This window comes from Crocodylus porosus, unplaced genomic scaffold (genome assembly GCF_001723895.1).
Source record: "Crocodylus porosus isolate Cpor-Errol unplaced genomic scaffold, CroPor_comp1, whole genome shotgun sequence".
Lineage (NCBI taxonomy): Eukaryota > Metazoa > Chordata > Crocodylia > Crocodylidae > Crocodylus > Crocodylus porosus.
The window spans coordinates 224,266,738-224,291,392 of NW_017728886.1; the positions used below are offsets into that span (position 1 = coordinate 224,266,738).

The 24,655-nt window shown below is 43.0% G+C and overlaps 1 long non-coding RNA gene across 1 annotated transcript in view; it reads right to left on the bottom strand.

Moving 5' to 3' along the window:
- Positions 1-6,999: 6,999 nt before the first annotated feature.
- The window catches only part of LOC109320139, a 22,449-nt gene continuing 4,793 nt past the window's right edge, over positions 7,000-24,655 (bottom strand). Inside the window, exons 2-4 of the long non-coding RNA XR_002103728.1 lie at positions 11,311-11,382; positions 8,559-8,661; positions 7,000-7,044 (exon numbers count right to left, since the gene is read on the bottom strand). This is a non-coding gene — a long non-coding RNA (uncharacterized LOC109320139). The remainder of the gene's footprint in view (positions 7,045-8,558; positions 8,662-11,310; positions 11,383-24,655) is intronic.

Here is a 24,655-nt window from a genome sequence, read left to right on the forward strand (position 1 = left end):
ACAAGTCTGTGCTGGTCACTGCTATTATGTGCCCTATCAGAAAGCTATTAAATGATCCCATCCCTGTAGCTACACAATGCCTAAAGCAAAACTTTATCAAATGGTAGTGAACTGTGTAGATTAATTCTAGTACCAAAACACAGAATAGAAAATGACCTACATTATTTTCAGTAATGCCCCATTAAATTAATTGCCTGGGGGATTGCATTACTATGTGAGAGTCATTCCAACTCAATTTAAGTCAGTCCAATTGCACAATTCCATACTGAATGATACAGCCTTAGCCTAGTGCTTGAAATCTTTGCTGAAATTACTGCACTCTCCTCCCCAGGTTCATCTACATAAGATGTTTACTGTGGAGTCATCTAATTACTTAGCTCCTCAGTAAACATCCTGGTGTTTACACCTGCAGCCCTATTAGGCTGCAGGAAACTAATAAATGCTGCAGCAGGATAGTACTTGTAAATACAAGTACTATCCTGCTGCAGAGTTTGTTACTCCACAGCACTGCACGTGTAGATGCTGATGCAGCTGGCTAGGGCACAATAGTGTTTCAGTGTGGTAGCATCTGCCAGCTAGCCTTGCACTGGTGCAGCCTTGTGTCCCAGCCAGCCCCTCTACAATACATTGGCCTATGTCGGAGCAGCACTGAGCTGGTAGGCTGACTCCCCCAAGCTCCGTAACAGCCGGGGCTGTTCAAACCCAGCTCAACATGCTGCAGTCCTGGGGACTTGTTCAAATGGCGCATCCAGAAGCAATAAACTCCTGTATATTGCACCAGAGTGTATTGCTCTGCATTAATTGCACATGTAGATGCACCCTGTGTCCTAAAAAAAAAAAATTTCATTTAGCACACTGTAAACTACTGACAATCTTGAATGATTAAAACCAGATCTTTACAGGTACTGTGCTTCCTTTGTGTATCAGGGCAAACCTGTTTGAACCCTTTACCTCAGACTGTACATATTTTGAACATTATCTTGTTATTTGACATCACAGTACATTTATGTAATGGAGAAATACGGCCGAGCAAAAAAGCTATTGCTTCTAATGCACAGCCAAAAGTGTAATCCCACCGATATTTTTCATTAAATACATAAAATGTATAGAAGGAACTACAGTTTTTCACTGCCTACATTTTGGAAACATTGAAAAAGAACCCCTTTCCATCTGCTTGCACATACATACCCACACAACGTTAAATCAAAATAGACTCTTGTTTAAAAATAACATTGGAAGTGTAGTGTAAAGTTTGTCAGAAAATAACACCTAATAATGACACTAGTAATTTACATAGTTAGCCTGTCTGCAAAGGGATGCGTTTAGAATTAGAAATTTTCCAACAAAACATATTTTTATCAGATTAAAATGCCAGTTTCCTGAGGCCAAAATGCTTTGTTTGAAACATTTTGGGTTCAACAAGCTTTCTCCAGATAGAAAGCGGAGCTTTGACAGAACCCTTTTAGATTCATGGCATGCTTCCTCAAGGCTAGAGATCCCAGAATTTCCGAGTCCCCTTCCCTCACCGACTGTGTGGGGGTCTATCCCCATTAGCAACTCAGCAAAACAAGAATGTCCATTTCACAGAGTGGCTGCAGGTTCCAGGGGAGTTCCCTGTTACAGAATATTTTTTTTTTTGGTTTTGTTTCTGTTTGGTTGACCAGAACCAAGTTTTCAGGGGGAGAGAGGGAGGAAGAGGGAAGAACCCCATAACATGGTATGAATTGAACACCCTGCTTTTTAGCCAATCCTAGATGTAATATATGTTTGACATATACATGAATTAACACATATATAGTGCAATAGACATTGATATTTCAGAACACTTAACATGTATTAATTATGATCTACACAGTCCTATGAAGTAAATAAGCATTATCTTTATTTTACAAATGGGGAAACTGAGGCACAAAGCAGAAATGTAACCTGACCTAGGTCTTACAGTAAGTCTGTCAAAGCCATGAATTGAACCTTATTTCTGGATTTGCAGCTGAATAAAGATTTTTTCCTGTGTCTCAGCAAAAGCTGCTGGTCACAAGGCAGGATGATATATTAGAAGTAACTAATTTTGTAAATGCTTAAGCAAGCAGTTTTCTAACAATGGGATAGTGTGTAGAATACATGGTGTAAGAAGAACAAGATGCAGCTCACCAGCTATCATCAGGAGATAAAGCAGAAACAAAACCTTGGACATGAAGAAGGAGTCACCAAGAAACCAGAAAGAAGTAGCAAGTGACCGAGAGAAGCCAGGTTCATGGCCTTATGCATATGCTTTTAGCAGAGAGGCATGTAAATGAAGGAAATGCATAGGCAATTCCATGCTAATGAAGTAAATAGTAAACAGAGGAGGGGCTTGAGATGGGAGAAGAAATGGGTGGAACAGGAGGGACCAAGGTGGAATGAATTGTAATGAGCATGAACCAAGGTGTATAAATGTGAAAAGAACTAATGTTCAGTGCAGGTCCCCAGTTTGTCAGGTTTTTTTGGGACCTTTGCCTGAAGCTGCCTCCATTCTGAATAAAGATGTTGCAAGCAATGTGTGCAAGTAGCGTTTGCTTCCTGCTTGTTCTGGCTAATGAGTAACAGAATCCATGAGTGATTGGACCGTTGTCTCCCTAGTTGTTGGGCGCCACATGGAGTTGGGCCCTAACACTATGAAAGACATTTTAAGTACACAAAGGATAGAGAAGTTCTCCCACAACTGACCAGAAAGAATAATACAACATGTGAGTATAAAAAGACATAGGATAAGTCCCCAGATAGACATGGGCAAGTACAGAAACAGCAAAAGCATAGTAGTGTGAGGAGGGCTTGCACATGTGGTGACACCTGGACTAGAGTAATCTGGATGTTCAGACCTAGGTGTCCATCACCCGCTTGCATATGGACTCAGACAAGCCACCACTTTTACAACAACCTGTGTCCCCTAGTAAGTGATAGAGTCTAATACTCCCCATATGGGTAACAAACTCCCTATGCAAATCAAAATAGTAATCATCTGCATGTATATTAAACTACCACATGCATGCACAGTAAACAAGAAGCATGTGCAAAGGGCAAAGTTCAATCCTAAATCCAAAGTCCTTGCTTTAGGCACACCTCAGGAATAAGGTCAGAGCAAAAAAAGCAAATACAAAAATTCACACATCAGTTTACACCCTCTATTTTGGCTATACCAAAAGACCACTCTATCATATGAAGACAGACTATGAAGGGATCGAGTCACTTTTCAACTGCCTATTGGGTATACTAACAACAACAACAACAAAATCAAGCACTTGAGGCCTCACATCACAAGCTTTATATCTAACTGCAAGATCACTCATTACATTATCATATTGCCCTTTCGCAAACTTTTGAAACTTCTTGTAACAGCGTTTAAGTCCAGAAGCCTCTCTCTCTGTATGAGGAGGGTAGGGGGAGGGTGGAATATAGTTAGATAATGTGACAAAAAATGCTCAGAGTACATACAGGTGTTCATAACATCATTTGCTTTGGTATTAAGATATGCAAACACCCATTGAGCCCCTGAGTTTCACACTGAAAATCAGCTTCAAGCAAACAGAAATTTTCAAAGAAACATTTCACCAGAACTGACAAAACTCATCTAGTTTAATCAGTGAAAGCTGGCAATGTTTGGTAGTGGCTAGGGAAACTCATGCCTCGAAGTGCACACAGAGTTGGTTTACAGTAGCAGGTAATTGTCAGTTACCTGACCGAAATCAAAGCCACGGCTGGAAAATCTCTACTGGGTTTGTTATCTAAACATTGTGAAGTCGTACATTTTTGCATACCTTTTTCAAATAAGAAACCACATGGAGCTGTCTTCAGTGTGAAAAAGGTTATTCTTAACTTCAGCAGCTAACAAGTGGTAATTAACATTAACAGTCATAATAAAAATGAGGTATGTTGTAGTCTGCACAGAATTAGGCAGCTTGAGGTATACCTTAAACTATCCAATAGTTTTTACCTCAACTTTACCTCATGCTAACACACATGCAAACTATAAACCCACCTTGTCTTTACCAAGATTTACCTAATGCCAGACTTAGCTCAGGTATGTTTATGCTACTCTGCACTGACAACTGTGATTGGGATATAAATATGTCCTTTATAGTTTAGTGACAACTTCTCAGCCTAAAGCAGCCTAAAAGGCTATTTGTCCTTTTTTTGCTCCCAAATTCTGTTTTTAAATGAATAGTAACAAGGGACAAGATTTTCAAAAGTGGCCCATTATTTTGTATTCCTCAGTTTTTGGATGCTCAATCTTTGATGCCTTAAGAGCTGGATTTTCAGAAAATGCTGAAAAACCACCTTCTGGTTATGGACGGTAGAAGATATGCATTAAAGATATTTTTTTAAAAATCCCTGAGTTACACACTAAAACTATAGCAGACAAACCAAACTATGAATTTCCAATCTTTAATTGTTCATTAGAACACATTCCTTCCCTTAGCTTGACAGTATTCTTCACAGTCAGTTAAAGATTAGACAGGAGACTGAGGTCCCTGCCACGTGTTACACTTCAGGCATGATTAACATGTTAATCGTGTCTTAAGTTGTGACCTAGACACATGTTCAGTCAATTAATGGTTTGATAAAATGAGGAATAAACTACAAAAGTGATTCCTCAAAAAATGTGTGGCTGGTTCCTATCAAGCCATTAATTGAACATGTAGCTAGATGTTCACTGAGGCTAGGTGTTCCCCATCAGCTGATCGGGGCTGCCAGTCACAGGGGTGCACCATACTCCCCTAACCCTGGGAGCCTGCAGCTGATGGGTTCCCAGTTGCTGAAGCACATGGTGTGCCCCTGCAGCTTGTAGCCCTTTCAGTTGAGTGGGCTTCCAGCTGCAGGAGCTTGCTACTTACTGGTACAGGGAGAGCCTGGGATCATGATCTCCCTGCATCAGCAATAAAGCGTGATGGCATTTGATGCACAATCCCATAATCATGCCTTCTGCCATGCATGTGTGGCATGGCAGGAAGTGTAATTGTGTGGATCTCACATCAGCTCCCATTGTGTCTTATTACTGGCGCAGGGGGATCATGATCCCAGGCTCTCCCTGTACCAGTAAGTAGCATGCTGCTGCAAGCATCTGGCAGGGGCCTGAGGATCACTTCTAGCCTATGGATTCTGAAAGCACAGGCAGGATAATGAAAGAGTTACCATGATGCTAGGAAATGGAGGCGCACTTCGCTTAAATACTACATTGCAGTGTTTCCTGTGCAAAACACTGCAGTCTGGGATGAGAGATTATCACAGTTGCTAATTTCCTATGGAATAGGAAACAGAATGAAAAAGAGAAACAGAGGGCACATCTACACAAGATGTTTACTGCAAGTTGCCTAATCAGCTCCACAGTAAAGTCTCAGTGTCTAAATGTGCAGCCCTATTAGGGCACAGTAAACTAAGAAAAGCCACTGTAGGTTAATACTTGTAAACAAGTACTATCCTGCAGCTATGTTATTTAGTGCACCACAACACACATGTAGATGTTGACTGGAACACAAAGGTGCTTCAGTGTGGGGGCTGCCTGCTGGTTAGCCCTGCCCTGGACCACCACCATGCCCCAGCTAGCCCCTCCGTAGCACACTGAGTTGGGTTGGAGCAGCCCCGGGCTGGCAGGCTGACCCCCTGGGCCCTCTGCCAGGGGATACTCTGATCCGGTTCAACATGCTGATCTCAGATGCATGTGTAAATGCAGAACCTGAGAGCAATAAACTCTGATGTAACCTGTGACAGTTTATTCAGTCAAATTAATTGCACATGTAAATGAGCCCAGAGAAAACTAAAATTCAGGTACAAATCAAGTCACCTCAGCTTGGATTCTCCCTTTACAAACATGGTCCTGTAGAGGAATTTTCCCCTCTATCAATACTTTAACTTCAGCTTGAATTCTCCTTCTACATACATTTTTAGTGTGGTGTGTTGATTAACTGCACAGGTACAGATCTTATTAATGTAATTCCCTAACTAAACTGCACATTATGGAGAAAACTGCTCAAGTTGAACACTAGAGCTATTAAGCCAAAAGAAAGGCTTAAAAGTTACTTTAAAAGGAAATAGGTTTTCAATATACCTCTAACCATTGAACAATGGTACAATATTTTCAGTTTCACTCTTCTTCCATAATGTTTATATTCAAACAAATGTACCTGCCTTACTAAAAATTCAATTTTAGTATATCTTACAAAGGATTCTTATAAATGCAACAGCCTCACAAGCTGTTACTTAACCAGAAGGATGTTTTTCCCTTTCTCCTCTGCAAGTACGCAGATGGGAGGTGTTTTCAAATACATCAGAACACGTCATAATCTATAGAACAGAACTACTAGTTCATACCGTTTCCCCTTAGTTAGAAAAGTCTAGATATACATTTGCCAGGTTTTAATTGCTATACATATAATAATTATCTTAAACTAAATTTTAATGTGATTTGTTTGGTTAGACCATTGATTGTGAAAAGATATCCAAACATTAGTTTTTCAAAGCACCATTATCATGCATTCAGTAGAATAAAATTACTAAGAGAATACTAAATAAAAAAAAAAAAAAAATGATGAATGCATGAAGGACAACTTATTTAGATGAGGCAATTGGTCTCAGTTATCTAAATTGTTTATGTCTGGAATTCAAGAACTTCCAGAAATTGATGACAGAATTTTCTAGTAAAGTAAATTACTAGGAAAAAACAGCTTTTTAAATTCTATTCAAACCTCAAAACAACTTTTCGGTATATTTTACCCATTAAAAACAAACTAAGTAACTGTTGTTATCCACTTAAGCATGAAAAGCAGAGGCAATTTCTTCAAAAACCCAATCTGAAATGCATTTACACTTGTCCATTAGGACTTCTTGATTTTTCCAAGCAGGATTTTTCCCACAAAATGATTTCTGTGCAGTGAGAAACTGTTACATATAGTAGCTGAAATACACCACCTAGTGACTGCAAAATGAATACATTCACCAGGGAAATGAACAGAATAGCCAACTTTTACCTTAAAAGTGGGAGTACAGCAGCTGATACAACAGTCTTTCTCCCTGCAGAGGTAGGGAAGAAGGAATTACCAAGGTCGGAAGGGAAGAACAGCCTCCATTTATGCACTGAATCACACACAGATTTAGATTTATAAAAGTATTAATGAAGGGGTTTCCCCCTTTTGAGAAATGTGTTGTAGTTGACTATCATTTTGCACATTTCCACAGTCCTGGTTACAGGAATCTGTACTGAATATGGTTTGCTACATAATTGCTTGTATAAGCAGCATCTTGCATGTTGCATTGTTCAGTTTTCACAAGTTTTATCCATCTATGAATCATTATGTATGGCAACTCATAATTGGGTTTAAACCAAAAAATCCAAATTAACCTAAAATGTACAGTAAACTTTTGTCAACAGCTTGACTAGATCAGTTTAAAACTGCACTTCTGTTAAATTGGTACAACTCAAGCAGCATGTAAACAACAACAATAAAAGGTCTGGTAACTTAGATTGTGATATCCTGTTAAGGACATCTTATGCTGGCAAGAATGAAAAACTCAAGTCATTTGTGATGCTATCAGGGCTAGGAACAGACATTACATATAAACCAGTTTCAGTGATCAGAAACTATTTTAAATCCAACAGAGCAAATGTTTAGTGCATAGACCAGTTTGAAAATGGCTGAAATCAGTTTGAGATAAACCCGGTTGAATGTAGTATCAGACTTAAATGATTTGGCTGAAATCGATTTCTGTAATGTCTGTACCACACCCCTTGCTGTTTTAAGATAAATCAAACACCTCCAGCATCCCAGCATGCTCTCTGGACTGAGTTGGGGGCTCTGCTCCCCTCCCCCCCTTTGCCACAGAATTGCAGGCACAGAGTGTCTGCCTGGCTTCTCCCTGCTAAGCAGGGATTATTCCCTCCTCCCTTCTGTCCTATGCAGACACCTCAGCATTAGCTAGAAGATCACATGCTGGTTATGATCTATGCTGTGGGAGAGGACAGAGGCAGACAGGCTTTTTGGAGCTAATCAACAGGTAGCTTAATGTCCTTCTTTGGAAGAGTTGTTTAGGAAGAACTCCATTAGTTAATGGAGCAAGGCTTTGTTTTCTTAATGAGCTGATAAACACTGAGTTAAGGGCAATAAACATTCCTTGCTGGGCTGCTTGTGGGGGGCGGGGGGGAAGGTGGGAAATAATCAGAGCATCCTACCTGGGCATGCCCCCTTCAGCTCTGCTCTGTGTGAGGCTGCTCTAGCACCCCTCAGCTTCTAGCTTGAGCCACTGCAGGCAAGTGCCTGCATTTCTGGGATGTCTGTCTGGGTTACAAACTGATTTAGCCTAGCCAGGTTAGACTAACCTACAAAGTTTGAATAAATTCAGGCTCAGGCTTTTTGAATGTCTGTCCAGAAGCTTGAGTAGCATTCATAACTCCATTCTGTTTCCCATTACATGTTTTTATGCATTTTATAACCCTCATGATAATTTAGCCTGAAAACATATTAACACAATTAAAGCTTCTATAAGAAAAAAATATGTAAGAAAACATTCTTAGGTATTTACCAGCTTACAGTTTTATTTCAGACCATCTATGGTGTAATTTGTAAATGGAGGAATTGAGGCATGAAGGAACTCAGCATGCAGTTGATTTCAGTTCATTTCCATGGTACAGTCCTTTTGATTAAAATGTGAAAAAAGTTTAATTTTCCTCCCTGCAAATATTAAATGTCACTGCTGTGAAGTTACAGCCATGAAATACAACTTTCTGTTAAATGCATAAAATTTCTGCTAACTACCAGCGGGATGTTTATTAGATCCATACAATATTTTGCAGCTCTCAACCTAGCAAGAATATTATCCTATTTTTTTGAGAAAAGCAAAAGTACTTTGTTCCCCCAGCCTCATTATGAAAAAATTTTGATCTGCTAAGAGATGGAAATAGAGGGTCACTAATGCATTCTGAAAAAAGATTAAACTTTTTAAAATTTTAAAAGCCTATGTTTAAATAATATTATAGGTCAGATTCTTACATATACACACAAAAATACATTTTGAATTAATGTCCCTATATTATTCCAATGAGTCAGAGTTGAGAAAACAATTCCAGGAACTGACAAATAAAATAAATGTATGTGAATTTTTTTCTGAATGGAAAACAGAGCTGTGCTTTCTAATCTACTGTTTCACTCTGATGACACCTCTTTCATTAGTCACAGAGGGGGTCAATGTGCCTCAAATACCCAGTCCCACATTGGGGTGATTAGAAGTTTCATGTTCAGAGGAGCTCTGGGAAGAATTCAGTCTCAGGAACAACTTTTTTCTGGAGCCATCTACACTGTGGAGAAAGCAAACCCTGTGTTACATCTCTACATAAAGGGAAGCACATAATCTCCAACTACCAGACCAAGTTTCCAGGGACATTTTTACACATGCTCTTTGGATGTGGGGGCACTTTAATTAAAGTGACTCTGAGAGCTGCTCTAATTAAAGTGCCAGCAGTGTTTTGTGTATCAGTATTCCCGTGCTTCAAAATGGCGGCAGAGGCATGTTAACTAAAGCTTGTCGAATGACCTTTAGTTAAAGCACCCCGTCGCCATTTTGAAACATGGGGCATGCTAATTAGTACATATCAGCAGACTTGATTAATTAAATGTGTTCCGATGCACTGTAATTACAGCACTTCAAAGCAGCCTCCCCACATGCCTACAGGCACCCCTGATTTCTAGTTCTAGGTTCTAAATGCTAGACTGTGTTGTTTCTCATAGATTGAAAAGAATTAATCTATGGAAGGCCTGATACAACTCAAGCGTTTTAAATAATTCAGAAAATTATTTTTCTCTTGCCACTTAAAAATAATTATAAAATACTCTTGTTCAGTATATCACAACTGCAATGTCCAGCAAAGGCCAAATCTGGATAATGTCTGCTCCAGAGGTGGTAAATTTAGAAAACTACAAACAACTGCAAACTAAGATTAAAATGACTAACCTGGTCTAGATTTTCTGAGACAGTATGACTATCTGGGCTGTGTCCAAGGTTCCATGAGGACTCCCTGAAAAAGGATTTCCCTCCTAGATCCCAGTCCCAGATCATTGCAAGGCAGGATCCTGATCAGAACTGTTGTCTGTGGGCAAACATTAGAGCCCCACTGTAACTCATGGCACTTTACATAAAGCACCAAGAGTTAGAGTACCCTCCCTATTCCACAGGGGTTCTCTTGTTGGTTCATGGGGGTGGGGGTGGAGGGCTGGAGCCAGCTTGCATCGGCCCAGGCCAGCAGGTAGTGGGGTTCAAGCAGCTTCCCAAGAGGCTGCTGGACCACCCTTCTACCCAGCCCCACCCCACCACCTCTGAGGGTGTCAGAGAGGGAGGGGATGATGGGAGCTCACAGCATCTGAATGTCCAGAGCTGAGGGGAGGGAGGGAAATGGAGCCCCCTTGCCTCAGGGGCCAAACCCACTCCCCCCCAATATCCCAGCCAGGGTAGCGAAGGGGGGGCTGCAAGGTAAAGGACCCCCCATTCCCCACCCCCTCCCTCCCAGCTTTGGCCATTCAGCATTTAGAAGCTCCCCCTCCTTGCCCTGACAACCCATGCCCCCCCTTACCCAGCCCCACCCCTCACATAAAAAAATTAACCCTTGAGAGAACACAAGTACCCTAAGGCACTATAAGTTTAAGCACTTTAATGTAATATCTGATTTAACCAAGGTTATTTTTTCCCATTATTGGCCATTTTAAAACCACCCTACAGCCATGCATGTATGTTGTGACATAGCTGTAGAACACTTTCATGGACCAAATCACTTGAAAACATCACTTCTCTCTGTACTCACAAAACCATGCAACTATATAGTTCCCTAAACCTGATTATCTGCCCTTGATTCCAGGCCTCTCTCTACTTGTAGCCAAGAAAATGACTAGGTGGCCTCAATTTCATGACTAGCTGGTATTCTGTGGAGTATTCTGTGGAGCATCTGGGACTATGTTCAGGATGTTTGCTCTCTGAAAACTGGCGAGTTGAACAACTGTTTAAAATGAAAATGTCTCTTGGAGCCATAACTGAAGCTGTAACTACCATTCTCAACCCACAATACTACCTTTCATCCAAGAATCTAAAATCACCTCGTAGAAAATTCTTTGAGAATGAAATCTTTACAACAACTAGCATATTCAAAAGAGGTCTATAGAGAGTTAGATGCTTAACAGCCATTGATTTTCAGTGCGAACTGGGCACTTCATTCCCAGTTATGAATGATTTCTCTACTAAACCACTTAGCTGCACTGAAATTAAAGCACATAACTGAAAAAATGGCAGCTTTCCAACATGCTGGTAGGTATGTTCTTTGCCACTTCCGTTTCTTTCTGAAGCAGAGACCTCACCGCTTCCTGTGAGCAACTGTAACAAGAGAAATAAAACCAATTGGCCTCCAGCCAGATAAGAATAAATGCAGGATAACAGACTGCAGAAGTAGAAATTTATCAGATCATTTACTATACACACTAATTTTATCTGACTTGGAAGCACTTGTTCAGAATAATCAGGTTAATTGACTTCATGTGATCAAAAGCAAAAGCATATGTTGTGCTTTCCTTTGTGCACTGTGATGCTAAATGAACTGTGATATGCTCAGAATAAAGTTCAGCTTGCATTACTTGTTTGCTTTTTTCCAATTTTGCCTTGGGAGCAGGTAAAGACTCCTGCATAGGTCAAAGAGTGACAGCTTATAAACTAGAGAAGGTTGCATCCCACTATGGAAAGCCACTTGGACTGCAAAGCCCAGAAGGTGGTACAGCCAAGGCACACAGAATTCAGCTGTTAGCATCCACTCCTGCCAACTATCAAGCAGCCTTAACTTTCAGGCTCCTAGTGTAGAAGGTATGTGCTGTTACAAACTAGCACTGAATAAGACAAAGTTACTTTGCAAGGGAACTTGCAGAATTAACATTTCCTCCTACAGCTCTGCCTAAAAACAGGAACACACCTCCTGTAACAGAAGAAGTTTCTTCCATTTTTTTCTAACCAAATCTTCTTCCTCCATATGAAAAGCTATTTTCTACCTCAGTTAAAATAAATATAGATAATATTTTGCAAAATCCTACTTATATTTACCATAAACAACAATGAAAAGTAATGGACACATGTGAGCATCTCCCATCTCTCTATAGATACGTCAGGTTTTGTACAGCAAGATGTGCAAAGCATACATCAGCAGTTTCACACACAGCAGCAATCCTTCCTTGCTGAGAAAATAGAATGCATTCAAACATTTGATGTATACAAACAGAGCAGCACTTATTGCAACTACAGCAGTTTTAAAGGAACACAGTTCTTGTCCCAAGTAGAAGGATGTCTCCTAAATTTGGTACTATGTTTACTCAGCATCTTCATTAGCCAAATACTATTATCAGATTCAAAATGCTATTACAGAGACAGCTGAAGCAACACCCATTACTTATCATAAACCAATTGTGAGAAGCCAGAGCTTTCCTTTGCCACCAAAGCCAGGAAGAACTCAGGTGCTCACAAAACTGCTGCTAGAATGAGATAGCAAGGGCAGACTTTCTCAGTTCAAGGATGTACTTGGATCCAATGCTGGGACTTGGCTGCTGTAAACCTGCTCCCAGAACATGGTCCATCACATTAAACAAAGCAGTGAATCTGGACAGTGAAGCTAGGGACAGACATTACACATAAACTGGTTTCAGTGATCAGAAATTGGGCTAAACCTGTAACAGAACAGATGTTCAGTGCACATGAACCAGTTTGAAAATGGCTGAAACTGGTTTGAGATAAACCTGGTTGAATATAGTATCTGACTTAACTTACTTGGCTCAAACCAGTTTATGCAATGTCTGTCCCAGAGCCCTTACTGATTTAAGATAAACCAGACATCCCCAGCATCCTGGTATGCTCTCTGGACTGGGTGGGGCTCTCTGTTCCACAGCAGGGCTGACCCCTACCCTCTGCTCCCTGACTGCAATCTCTGCTGGCGTTTGCCTGGCTTCAGCCCCCCATCCCCTCCTGTGAAGCAGGCATTCATTCCCCGTTCCTCACAGACACCGCAGCATTAGTTAGCAGACCACATGCTGGTTACCTCCAAGCTGTGGCACAGGAAACAAAATCAACAGATAGCTGGTAATGTCCCTATGTTTTCTTAATGGGGTGATAAACATCGAGTTAAGGGTGATAAACATTCCCCACTGAGCTGTTTGGGGGTGGGGGGGGCTCCCTAATCACAGCATCTTGCTGGGGCCTGGCCATGGTCCCTCCTGTTCCCCCTTAGCACATCTTTGTGAAACGAAAGGAGGGCTGCTCTAGCACCGCTGGCTTCTAGCCTAAGCCACTGCAGGAATGTGCCTGCATTTCTGTGATGCCTGTCTGGTTACAACACTGATTTAGCCTAGCCAGGTTAGACTAACCTGCAAAGATTTAATCAATTCAGGCTCAGGCTTTTTGAAAGTCAGTCCCTAGCCTCAGTGCACATAAACCAGTTTGAAAATGTCTGAAACCAGTTTGAGATAAACCTGGTTGAATGTAGTATCAGACTTAACTGATTTGGGTCAAACCAGTTTATGCAATGTCTGTCCCAGACCCCTACCTGGTTTAAGTTAAATCAGACTCCCCCAACATCTCGGCATGCCTTCTGGGCTGGGCTCTCTGCTCCACAGCAGAACTGGCCCTTCCCCTCTGCTCCCCGGCTGGAGCTCCAGCAGAGACCACAGGCATCTGCCTGGCTTCCCCCCTGCTCCCCTCCCCCTTACCACTCTCTGCTCAAGCAGGCATTCCCCGCCTCCCCTCTGCCTTACACAGACACCTCTCAGCATTAGCTAACATACCATATGCTGGCTACTATCCATGCTATGGCAGACTAGACAACAGGAGACAGGACAGTGTTAGGGCTCTTTGGAGCTCATCAACAGGTAGTTGGTAATGCCCCTCCTTCCTTGAAAAAAGCTGTTTAAGAGCTTGAACTAATGAGAGATCCTTTTGTTTTGCTGGTGGGATAATAAACACTAACAATTCCCTGCTGTGTAAGATGACCATTGAGGTTGGGAGGGGGAACCCCCACCTAATCAGAGCATCCTGCTGAGGCCTGGTCACACCCCCTCAGCTCAGCACTGAAGAAGATAAGGGAGGGCTGTTCTAGTGCCCCTTGGCTTCTAGCCTGAGACTGCAGGCATGTTCCTGCATTTTTTCAGTCCAGAGGGGATGTCTGTGTGGTTACAGACTGATTCAGCCTAGCCAGGTTAAGCTAACTTGTAAAGATTAAATCAATTCAGGCTCAGGCTTTTTGAATGTCTGTCCCTAGCCTGACTGCTTCAGCTGGCAAGGGAGCCAGCAGAGATGTAGAGCCAAAACTCACTTTGACCCTTCTGCAAAGAAGAGTAGAAGAATGGAAAGAAGCAAGAAAGTGAAAGAGGAAGACAAGGATGTCTAAAAAAATTAAAAAGGACTAATAAATGGGGGAAGAAGACAACTGACTCAATGCTCTGTAATGCCTTCTCTTGCGGGGGCTGAACAGGTTCAGGTCCTGTAGCCTCCATTTGTAGGGCCTGCCTTGCTGCCCCCTGATCATGCGGGTGGCCCTTCTCTGGACCCTCTCAATGCTGTCCACATCCCTCCTGAAGTGCGGCGCCCAGAACTGGATGCAGTACTCCAGCTGCGGCCTGACCAGTGTTCCATAGAGGGGGAGGATCACCTCCTTGGACCTGCTCAAGATGCATCTGTGGATGCATGACAAGGTGCGGTTAGTCTTCCTGACCATATTCCCACATTGGCAGCCCATGTTCATTTTGTCATTTTAGTCACAGTACATTTCTTCATATACTATTAAAAAGAAAATATGATCACTCAAACAGAAAGGGAATCTGAGTTTCATTAATTTATTTGCCTCCATCATGAATAACACTGATTTTTTTCCCCATAAGCTGCATGAAAACACTGTCATTTTAAGATTCTCCCTCAGTCTGGTGCATTTTATTAAGATCACAACAATACACCTATTGCAGTACCCAAATGAGTGTGGATTCTGTCCTGGGGAAAAGTTTAAGAGGAGAGTTCTCTTGAAAGAGACAGAAAAAAAATAAACAGATGTGCCATTCATGAGGGGGAGGGGGAAGAAACTTTAAACACTATAATTGGAACACGGGAATGGAATTCAGAGACCTGAGTTTTTCTATTCTCTGTCTCAGTTATCGAATTGTCAAAGGTCTCAGAGGCCTACTAGTTTGGGTCTGCAAAGTGCTCTTAAGAGCCTGTGATAAAAAAGAATTGTAAATGTGCTAAGTTTTATTATATTGCATGTTAAAAAACAATGAAATCTTAGTCCCTTAGTGATGTATTTCTATATCTAGAAAAATTATGAAACTAACAGTTCATGAATCTTTCACAAATGAATGGGAAATGTGTATACATTGCGTTGTACATGCTTCCCAGGATTTCTTCCCCAGCCTGACACTTCATTGGAGGCAGTCCCCACTTAAGGAGATCACTATAGGAACACTGTCAGCAGTACCCTAGCATGTGGGGGGGCGGGCAGGAGAGGCCAAACAGGGCAACTGCCGTGGGTGCTGAAGTGAAGAGGCACCAACAGGCACAGCCCAGCTGGAGCGGGGCACAAGATGGAGCTGCCAGGGGCTCATTTAGGTGGGGCGCAGGGATGGGGACAGGGCATATGCCCCCAGATCTGTGCACGGGGTGTGGGTGCCCCCAGATCTGTGTGCGGGGTGTGGGTGCGCTACCACTGTGGGCTTGCCCTGGGCAACAAACTTGCTTGCTACAGTACTGACTTTCAGTAAACTGTTATGATAAAAATACTCTCTCATTAAATTGATGCCAAAAGCAAAACAAAGAGAAAACTTCTGAACAATCCTTAGAATATTCTCACCTGATACTGGCATTTTGCTAGCATATAAAGTTGTTAAATTGTTAGGTTTTGGAAAACTGAATATAATTTAATTCTCTTTAGAAGGAAGACGAACTGTATTTGTGACAGGATATCAAATGGCTATGTTGGCTTTTGGTAATGGTTTGACAGCTGCTGTATCTTCTTTAAGAAAAACAATCTTAAGTATTGCTGCATCTCTCTTAGGGTGATTTGTGCATTTCAGACCTATCTAGTTTCCCTCAACTTCAGTACTGGGATTTTATTTCTCACTGGCTTTGGTGATGCGTCATTGTAACCTTGGCTACAGGGCACCTATTGATTCAGAATACAAAGACATTATGAGAGAATTGCACTGCACAACAGGGTTATCGTGACTGTTCTAAGCAGCCACAATTTCTGAAGCAAAAGCAAACCCTATTCTATCACCTCACTAGACATTTTGCACTGCAGTATCCTGTCTGTCCAGGATCCCTTAGTTCAGATTTAAAGACCACAATGGATTTACTACATGCTGTTCTGTTAGTAAATAAAACAATAATTCATTTTGTTCGTTTTATTACCTACACTGAGAAACGCTAGTAGGTCAGTGGGAAAGTAGGCTAGGAAAATCAGTTTTACAGTACTGAATCATTTCTGATTTAGACATGTTTCTAAATGTGTCGTGTCTAAGTCAATGACCAAAATGCTGGTTATAACCTCTGTAAGAGAAACAGAAGGGGACCAGCTCTCCCACACTGAATAAATAAGCCAGTCATGTCACTTGTCAAATTGCTTCCCAGTAGGAGCTTTAAAGCAAGTTGGAAGCTTGATGCTATGTCATGTTGTGTGTTTCTGTTCATGGAATGCGACAAAACACTTTGTTCTCCTGACTGATGCTCAAATATTTTTTGGTTTAATTTCCCAGGTTTTTTCTCAATGCATTATAACTTCATTTTTAGGTCCCTGGTTGTAGACTAAACATCAGCTCAAGGAATGTATTTCTTCTTTAGGACTGGGCAGTTGCCTTGACAAAAATCTATTATTTGTTAGAAAAATATAGATTTAGAAATACTTATTTTAAAATTTCTTGTTAATAAAATGGCTAAATAGATAAACAGTCCATTTTTTCATCTAGAAATAACCCAATTCACCACTGACTTATATTTTATGTTGTTGTTAATGCCCACAGAAAGGGAATGCAGGAAGGTTGTAGAAGGCAACCAAATCAGAATGAAAAAATGAAATGCAAATATAAACAATGCAAGCAATAGAGAATTATTTCCAGTTGTTTTATCTGTGAAACTTCATCTCCAGAATACAACACACATCACATATACTCCAGCTGATCACAGCTCCAAATGATGAAGCTTTTTACTCAGTTAACATTTCAAAATCTAGGAAATAACACATATAGGCAGAAGTTAGACATAAACTGATTTAAGTGATCAGAAACAGGTTTAAACTTGTAACAGAACAGAAGTTCAGTGCACATAAACCAGTTTCAAAATGTCTGAAACTGGTTTAAGATAAACCTGGTTGAATGCAGTATCAGACTTAACTGATTGATGTCAAACTATTTTATGGAACTTCTGTCCCAGACCCCTTCCCAGTTTAAGTTAACTCACAGTGCCCCAGCATCCCAGCATACTTTGCAACCCTGTGCTGGGCTGTGTTGTCTGTTCCAGCTGAGCAGGGCTGGACCCACCCCCTCCCTCTCTTCCCTAGCTAGGGCACTATCACTGCTTTGGCTGCCTGTGAAGAGGGTGGGGGTGCAAAACCCTGATCTGAAGTGCAGCTTGGTCTACATGGCAGAGTGGCAGCAGTATTTGCCAAGTGTCCCCAGCCCCTACTGCTCCCTCACTGCTCCAGAAACAGGAGCAGGGATGTGGGCAGACACCGGTAGCCTGAGGGGAAGGGGGAATTTAATCCCCACATTGCAAGGGGGAGATGGTGCAGGTACTGATAGGCTTCGCTCATGCACTGGGGCCATAGAGGCCAGACATCAGTTGCCTGAGGGGAAGGAGGGGTTTTAATCCCCTCATTGCAGGCAGCAGCAGTATGGGCACTGACACAGTGCTGGCTTCATCCCACACTGAAGATCCCTTCAGGGAGGGCCCATGCCACAGTGCCTGGGCCAAGTCTCTTGGAGGAGTGGCACCCGATACCAATGCAGGTTCTGCTGCAGGGAGGGGGTAGGATAGAGGGCAGTGGGGAGGGAGGATCCAGGGCCACTGACTCATCACTGCCTCAAACTACAGCTGTGCAGCCTGGGCTGGGGCAGCCCTAGGAGGTGGGGGTCACTGCCTGCTGCCTCCTGCCTCACGGTTTGCAGGCAGCCTGCAGCTGCATCATGACTACCCATTCCCCTCCCTCTCCTTGCAGCAGCAGAATGAACCATTGTGGCAGGCAGAGGTGAAGCACCTGTCACCCACTGCCTGCTTGTAGCTGCACCAGGCACTTGGGGCAGGCAGCTGTGCACCAGTTGCTGCCTATGCCCTGGGCTGCAAAGTTGGGCTGAACCAGGCTGCGGCGGTCCATTGCCTGCCCCTGCTGCTGCTTACGCCCTTGGCCTGCAGCAGCCTGCCCTGAGCACCCAGTGCCACTGTGAGCAGGCAGTGAGTGACAAGTGCCTCACTTTTGTCCATTGCTGCTGCCAGGAGAGGGAGTGGGGAGTGAAGCCATGCTCCAGCTGCAGTCCACCTGCAAACTGCAGCCCCACCGTGGGGTTGGAGGCAGAGGGAACTGACCCCACCCCCTACTACCACCCCAGTCTGGGCTGTGCTGCTACAGTGGGAGGCAGCAGTGGGCCTGGCTCCATGATTAGCCCTGGCTCCCTTCCACCCCTCTCCATTCATGCCTGTAGCCAGGTCACATCCCCTCTCCTCCACCTCCTCCCTGTGGCTGGGCCCACATCAGTATTGGGTGCTGCTCACTGCTCCTGTGCCACTGTCACCTGCAATGGGGGGATTAAATCCCCCACCTTCCCTTCAGGCTACTGATGTTGGGCCACCATGGCCCCAGTGCATGAGTGGAGCCTATGCCACTGGGATCTCTAGGGACGTGGTGTGCATTACCCACAGACCAGATGAGTGGTGCAGGGATGGTCCATAGGCTGCATCCCATGCACAGGGTTAGTCTGCACACAAGACACAGCATGGGGTTGATTTGTTGGGTAGGTTGCCATGTGCACTAGCCTGGCCCCTTCTTCATCTACCTACAGAGCAAACCCATGCACTGGCCCAACTGTATCCTGGTGCAATCTAGTATGCAGAGCCATGATATCTGGGGCTCCCCATGGGTCCAGAAATCTGGCAGCAGAGGAATGGCAATTAATGTTGCTACCACTCCCCTGCTGTCAAATTTCTGGACCCATAGGGAGCCCCATTGGCCAGCTGAACCAGCCACATGAGCTGGTCTGGCCCATGGGCTAGGAATTGAGCACTACTGGTACAGACATACCCAGTGTCTTCAGTTTTAGCTTCAAGGCCTCAGCCCATCAATAAATAAAATCTCAAACTCAAACTGAAAACTCAGGATATGAGAACCATTCTGTTAGTGGCCTTTTTACAAAAAGTATGGATTAAATGATTTCTTTAAAATTACACAAGAAATCTGTGGCAGCTTCAGTTCTCCAGAGCAAGATTCAAATGCCTTAACCACGAGACAATCACTTCTCTTCTTCTATGTATATATGAATTTATTTGATTAGTATGCTGCCCTTCCCAACAAAGGCTCAGGGTAGCTTACAGTGAGAAAACCTCCTATCTTCTACAAAAAACAATGCATAGGTCCTGAAGACAGTTGCCCCCCCTCCATAACTGCAAAACCTGATTCATTCATATAGGCCTGTATTATTACATTATTGTCATAAAATATAAATAAGCTGTATGAAAGCTTTAATGACTATATCAGTAACATGTTTATAAAATGGTATAATCACACTGAAGTCCCTAATTTACTTGTCAATAATCCCTAAACTCCTTCCTCAAATTGTAATTTCTTCTGGCCAAGGAATGTATCTTACCTATGTATGACAAACATTTTGTAAATGCATTCCATTATGAAATTACTAATACTTCACAATTACTGACTTTAGTAGTAGTACACATCTCACTTTAGCTAAGACTGTTTTTATTTTTATGCCATTGAAGAAACGGGATCAAGGACTGCTGGCCCTTGTCTTACACAGCAGGCATAAAAGGTTAAATGGTTTGTGTGGTATGTGAGAACTACATATGAAAACAGCATTTTCATTAATGGTAATTATGTATTTAATTCCCAGTGCAATATTCTGAAAAATCACCTTAATGACTTGATTACAAGCCACCACCTGCTTTTTTTAATGAAATAGGAAAACTAAGTATCATGACAGATTTACCCAGCTGCAGATCCACATTCTGTGCCTACCAGGACTGATTCAAAGCTGGAAGAAAAAAAATGTACTTAGCAAAACACAAGTGATCTGTAAATATATTACAGCAAGTACAGAAATACTGAAGGTATAAAATTATGAAGTTAGGGCAGCTGGGCATTTTGAGTCATGTGATATCATCTTACACACTTTTTTTACAGTACTTCTATAGCAATAGTTTGGGTCTGTAGGTTCCCCACCTCCTTGCCAAAGCATTCCCCATCATGTACACACTTCGTATATAAGATTAATCATAATTTTAGGTGCACTTGAAAGAATCATATTGCTAACTGATCCCATTTCTATAAAATGTCATACTAACTCTGTACAAAGTGGCAGGATCACTGTTCTGAGGTGACAGTTATTACTGGTGGCAGGACGCATAACTACCCTTAACTGTGGGTCAAATTCTAACGTGAATTTTGGAAGGATCTGGATATGAACTTGAAGTGGGGGGAGGCAGGGTGGGAGCTCTGTTTCCAAAATTCAGGACTTGGGCAAACCTCCAACTTACTGAACCAAGAGAAAATTTGAACAAGATTTCATATTGTGTGGCTCACATCCAACTAAAGAAATAATGATTTTTTAAAGTATCCATGCCTAGAATTTTAGAAGGTTATAGTTGTGATTTTGAAAAGCTTTTAGCATTGACCTAATTCTATTTCATGCTGAAATCAATGGTAAGAGGACAATTAGACAGGTGCTGAGAGTGTTGGAATATTTACCCTTATATTTTAAAAAAATCCATACTCTTAAACTTGTTACTGAAAACAACTTTATTTTAAAGATATTCAGAGCAGCTATTCCTCATATAAAATAATAGCAGTTATACATTATTACTACTTATCATGTGAGAGCCCACTGACATGGCTTAGGTATCCTAGCCCAGTATTATTTTTAATACAATGCATTTTCTGACTAAATACTGTCAGTTGCACTAGTATCCCCACAATACAGGAGTATAGTTGCAGTACTGAAAAATATTAGAGGCGCACCAATATATCAGTCACATATCAGATTGGTACTGATAAAAGACAATAAACATCATCAGCAACTGGCTTTTTTTGGCCAGTGTAGCCAACAGTGTCACCAATAAATACTGTGTGCATGCACACAGACGCAGCATGCATGCAGTAAGGAATGTAGCCCAGCAGCTTGGAGACCAACATCTAGCTGATAAGTCTGTGGGGGAAAGGGGCGTGGGGGAGAGAAGCAGCATAAAGGGGCAGATCAAGGCCTCCATAGTGTAGGAGGGAGTGGGGCAGAGGAGGGCAGTGAATGCAAGCCCACCAGGGGCAGGGTGGAGCATGGGTGGCTCATCTGGAAGGTGTGAGGGGTGGGGAGGAGCAAAGGCTCCCCATTGCTGCATGCACCCCCAGGGGGAGGCATGTGCCCCCCCTGGATTTCTGCACAGGGGGAGCAGGGGAGCAAGGTGGGTGGTGGCGGTGCTGTGAGGGGTGGCTATGGCAAATTTTGGGGTGGGTCTAGCCCACCCTGTAGTCACCCCTCCCAGTGCCATTGCTGCCCGCCCCACCCCACCTGCTCCAAGCACAGCCCCCCTCCCCCACTGGGAAGAGGCCAGCACAGCCCCTGGCTGTATTGGGCAGCCCTCCCTCACCTCGCACACAAATCCAGGGGGCACATGCCCCCATGCTGCCCCAGAGGTGCATGCACCCCTGCCCCACCTTCTTTCCTCCCTCACCATGGGGGCTTTGATCTACCCCCATGCCCCTTCCCTCCTCCACACCCCTTCTCCCAATAGACTTAGCAGCAAACAGCTGCTCTCCAAGCTGCCAGTCTGCATACAGGATATCAGATCGGTATCGGATGGTATGGCTGGTTAATAATCAGCCGTTGGTATCAGCCAAAATGTTTTTTTTTTAATCAGTGCACCCCTAGAAGATATATTCAGATTGTACCAAATTATTCAGTTGCCAAAGCATGTAACTAGCCCTAATATAGTGGTTCTCAACCTTTTTAGAATCATGGCACCCCTCCGTAATTTGTTAGCAACCAGTTGAGAACCACTGTTCTACTGCCTCAGCTTTGCTCAGTGGTTCTCAGATGGGGTCTTGCAGCTGCCACCACAATCTGGTCAAACTGACCACATACTTTCTGCACATCCAGATAAGTCTAAAGTAGGCAGAAGTGCCAACTCTTGTCACACCCTTTTCCAGTCCAGCCACTCTATGCTCCTTCCAGAAACAAATGAGTATGGAGCAGTTCCACCTTCCCTGTGCGCCTGTTTCCAGGAAGAGCATGGGCAGTTAGACCAGTAAGGGCTGAGGCTGGACCAGGAGATCTTTACTGTTGGAGTTGTGTCAGATATCATTAACGCAGACAAGAAAGTATGTTCATACTGTAGCTCTTCCTGATCTGGGTGTACACCAGGTGTGCCAGTGCCCATGCTATGGCACCCCTGAAAGGGTCTCAAAGCACCCTGGGATGCCACCACATTCCTAAAGCCTATCCTGTGAATAAGGGTTATTTATCAAGTTTATATAAATATAGTGTAATGGGATCAATCGTGCCATATATCCTGTCCTTTGGACATGAATCTTCATGCACGTTGATTTGGGCCCTGACTTTGTGTCATAGATCAAGTGGAATACCAGAGTGCCTATCCAAGGCTATGGCTCAGGACTTAGCATGCTAGCAGCTCTCTAACGAGAGGCTTACTGAATTGTTCCAGGAGAGGAGTATAATTTTTGGAAAGGCCGATATAGCACACTAACCCCACTCCTGGAACAGAGCGATCAAAGTCAGAATCCTGACCCTAATGAACACCCAGTAACAAGACAGCTGCCCAATTTACTGGTGGGCAGTGTCCATTCCATCTGGTTAGAGCATCAAAGATTGATCAGTGTCCACTCCACTGGATAAAGCATCAGAGACTGATCTTGGAGGGAAAGAGGCTTCAGATGGAGGATCTATGGATCAAGATGGAGGATTGCCAGCACCAGAGAGAATTTAAGCTGGAGATAGAGAAACTGAGGAGTTCCAGGACTCCTGATGCAGTAAGCCAGAGAACCATAGAGGCAGCCCACTCTTTGTGTTGTATAGGTCCTAAAATACAACCTTCCTTTGATGAGAAGTGAAAGGATATGGTCTCTTTTTGAGTGGACAGAGGGGCAATTGTCCAAAATATGCCCTCCATACATTAACACTTGGATGATGGATGAAATACTATGGATCTGAGTGGTGTCAGTTGTTGGATAGATGAATTTGTGGCCAAGGGACTAAGGCCTCAGAAAAAGCAAAAAGGAGAATCCTTTAAGTCAGAGTCCAAAGGTGAGGCCAAACAACAACTCTGGACAAACCTAAGTTCAAGGGACATCTGAGCAAGGGAGGTAATCTCTGAGGGACCACAAAGATATGTGATTTCTGTAAAACACTGGGGCACAAGATGGCTAACTACTCAAAGTTAGAAGTGTTAACCTAGTTACAAGGGCTGATGTTCAGCCTGCAGTTGATGGTGAAAAAGGCCTGCTTGATCATTCCTATGGGGAGGGAGGTGGTTGGGGTCACTGAGCTCAACCCCAGGCCTGAGAATATTGAGTTTGCAATATGCTTTCAGAGTTATCTGCAGAGCAGAACCCATATCTTGTACCTGTTGAGGTAGATGGGAAACCTCCTGAGGTGCTCTGGGACACCACTGCAGAGATAAACTTAACTGGCAGGGAAGTGGTTAGCCCAGGCAAGCTGATTTCCAATTAATATATGGGTGTTCAGGGAATGTTTAGTCCCATGATGAGGATGCCTGTGGCAAAACTGCATCTGAAATGGGGCTATCTGATGTGATTTTAGGAACTGATTTACAATAATGGCCAGGTGACACCCAAAACATGTTAGTTCTCACCAGAAGCCAAAGCTGGAAAGGAAAAAATCCTAAGGTGAAGAACACCCCAGGGTGCTGTATATGTAGCCTCCAACCACAGCATTTACAAGAGTTTGAGCAGGGAGTAAATCCTGCTCTAGACAGCTTGAGAGCCATGTGAGTCTTGACCCAGATGTGGAGGAATGCTGAATGGTTTTCTAGGGAAAGGGGGACTCCTAGCAAAGACACACCAGTAGAGTAGGGAGGAGACTCAGGAAAGCAGTGTTTTTTAAAACCCACCGGTTCAATTTAGGGCTGCCATTTTGTCTAAATGCCCTTAATACATATCTGTTGAACTGAAGCTTTGCATGGGTATAGCGAATTCTATCCTAACTAGCAATTACAGTATGATGAACCATACCATGGCCTGCACAATCATAGTTTCATAGTTTGTAGGGTCGGAAGGGACCTGAGCAGATCATCTACTCTGACCCCCTGCCATGGCAGGAAAGAATACTGGGGTCAAATGACCCCAGCAAGATGTTCATCTAACCTCCTCTTAAACACCCCCAGG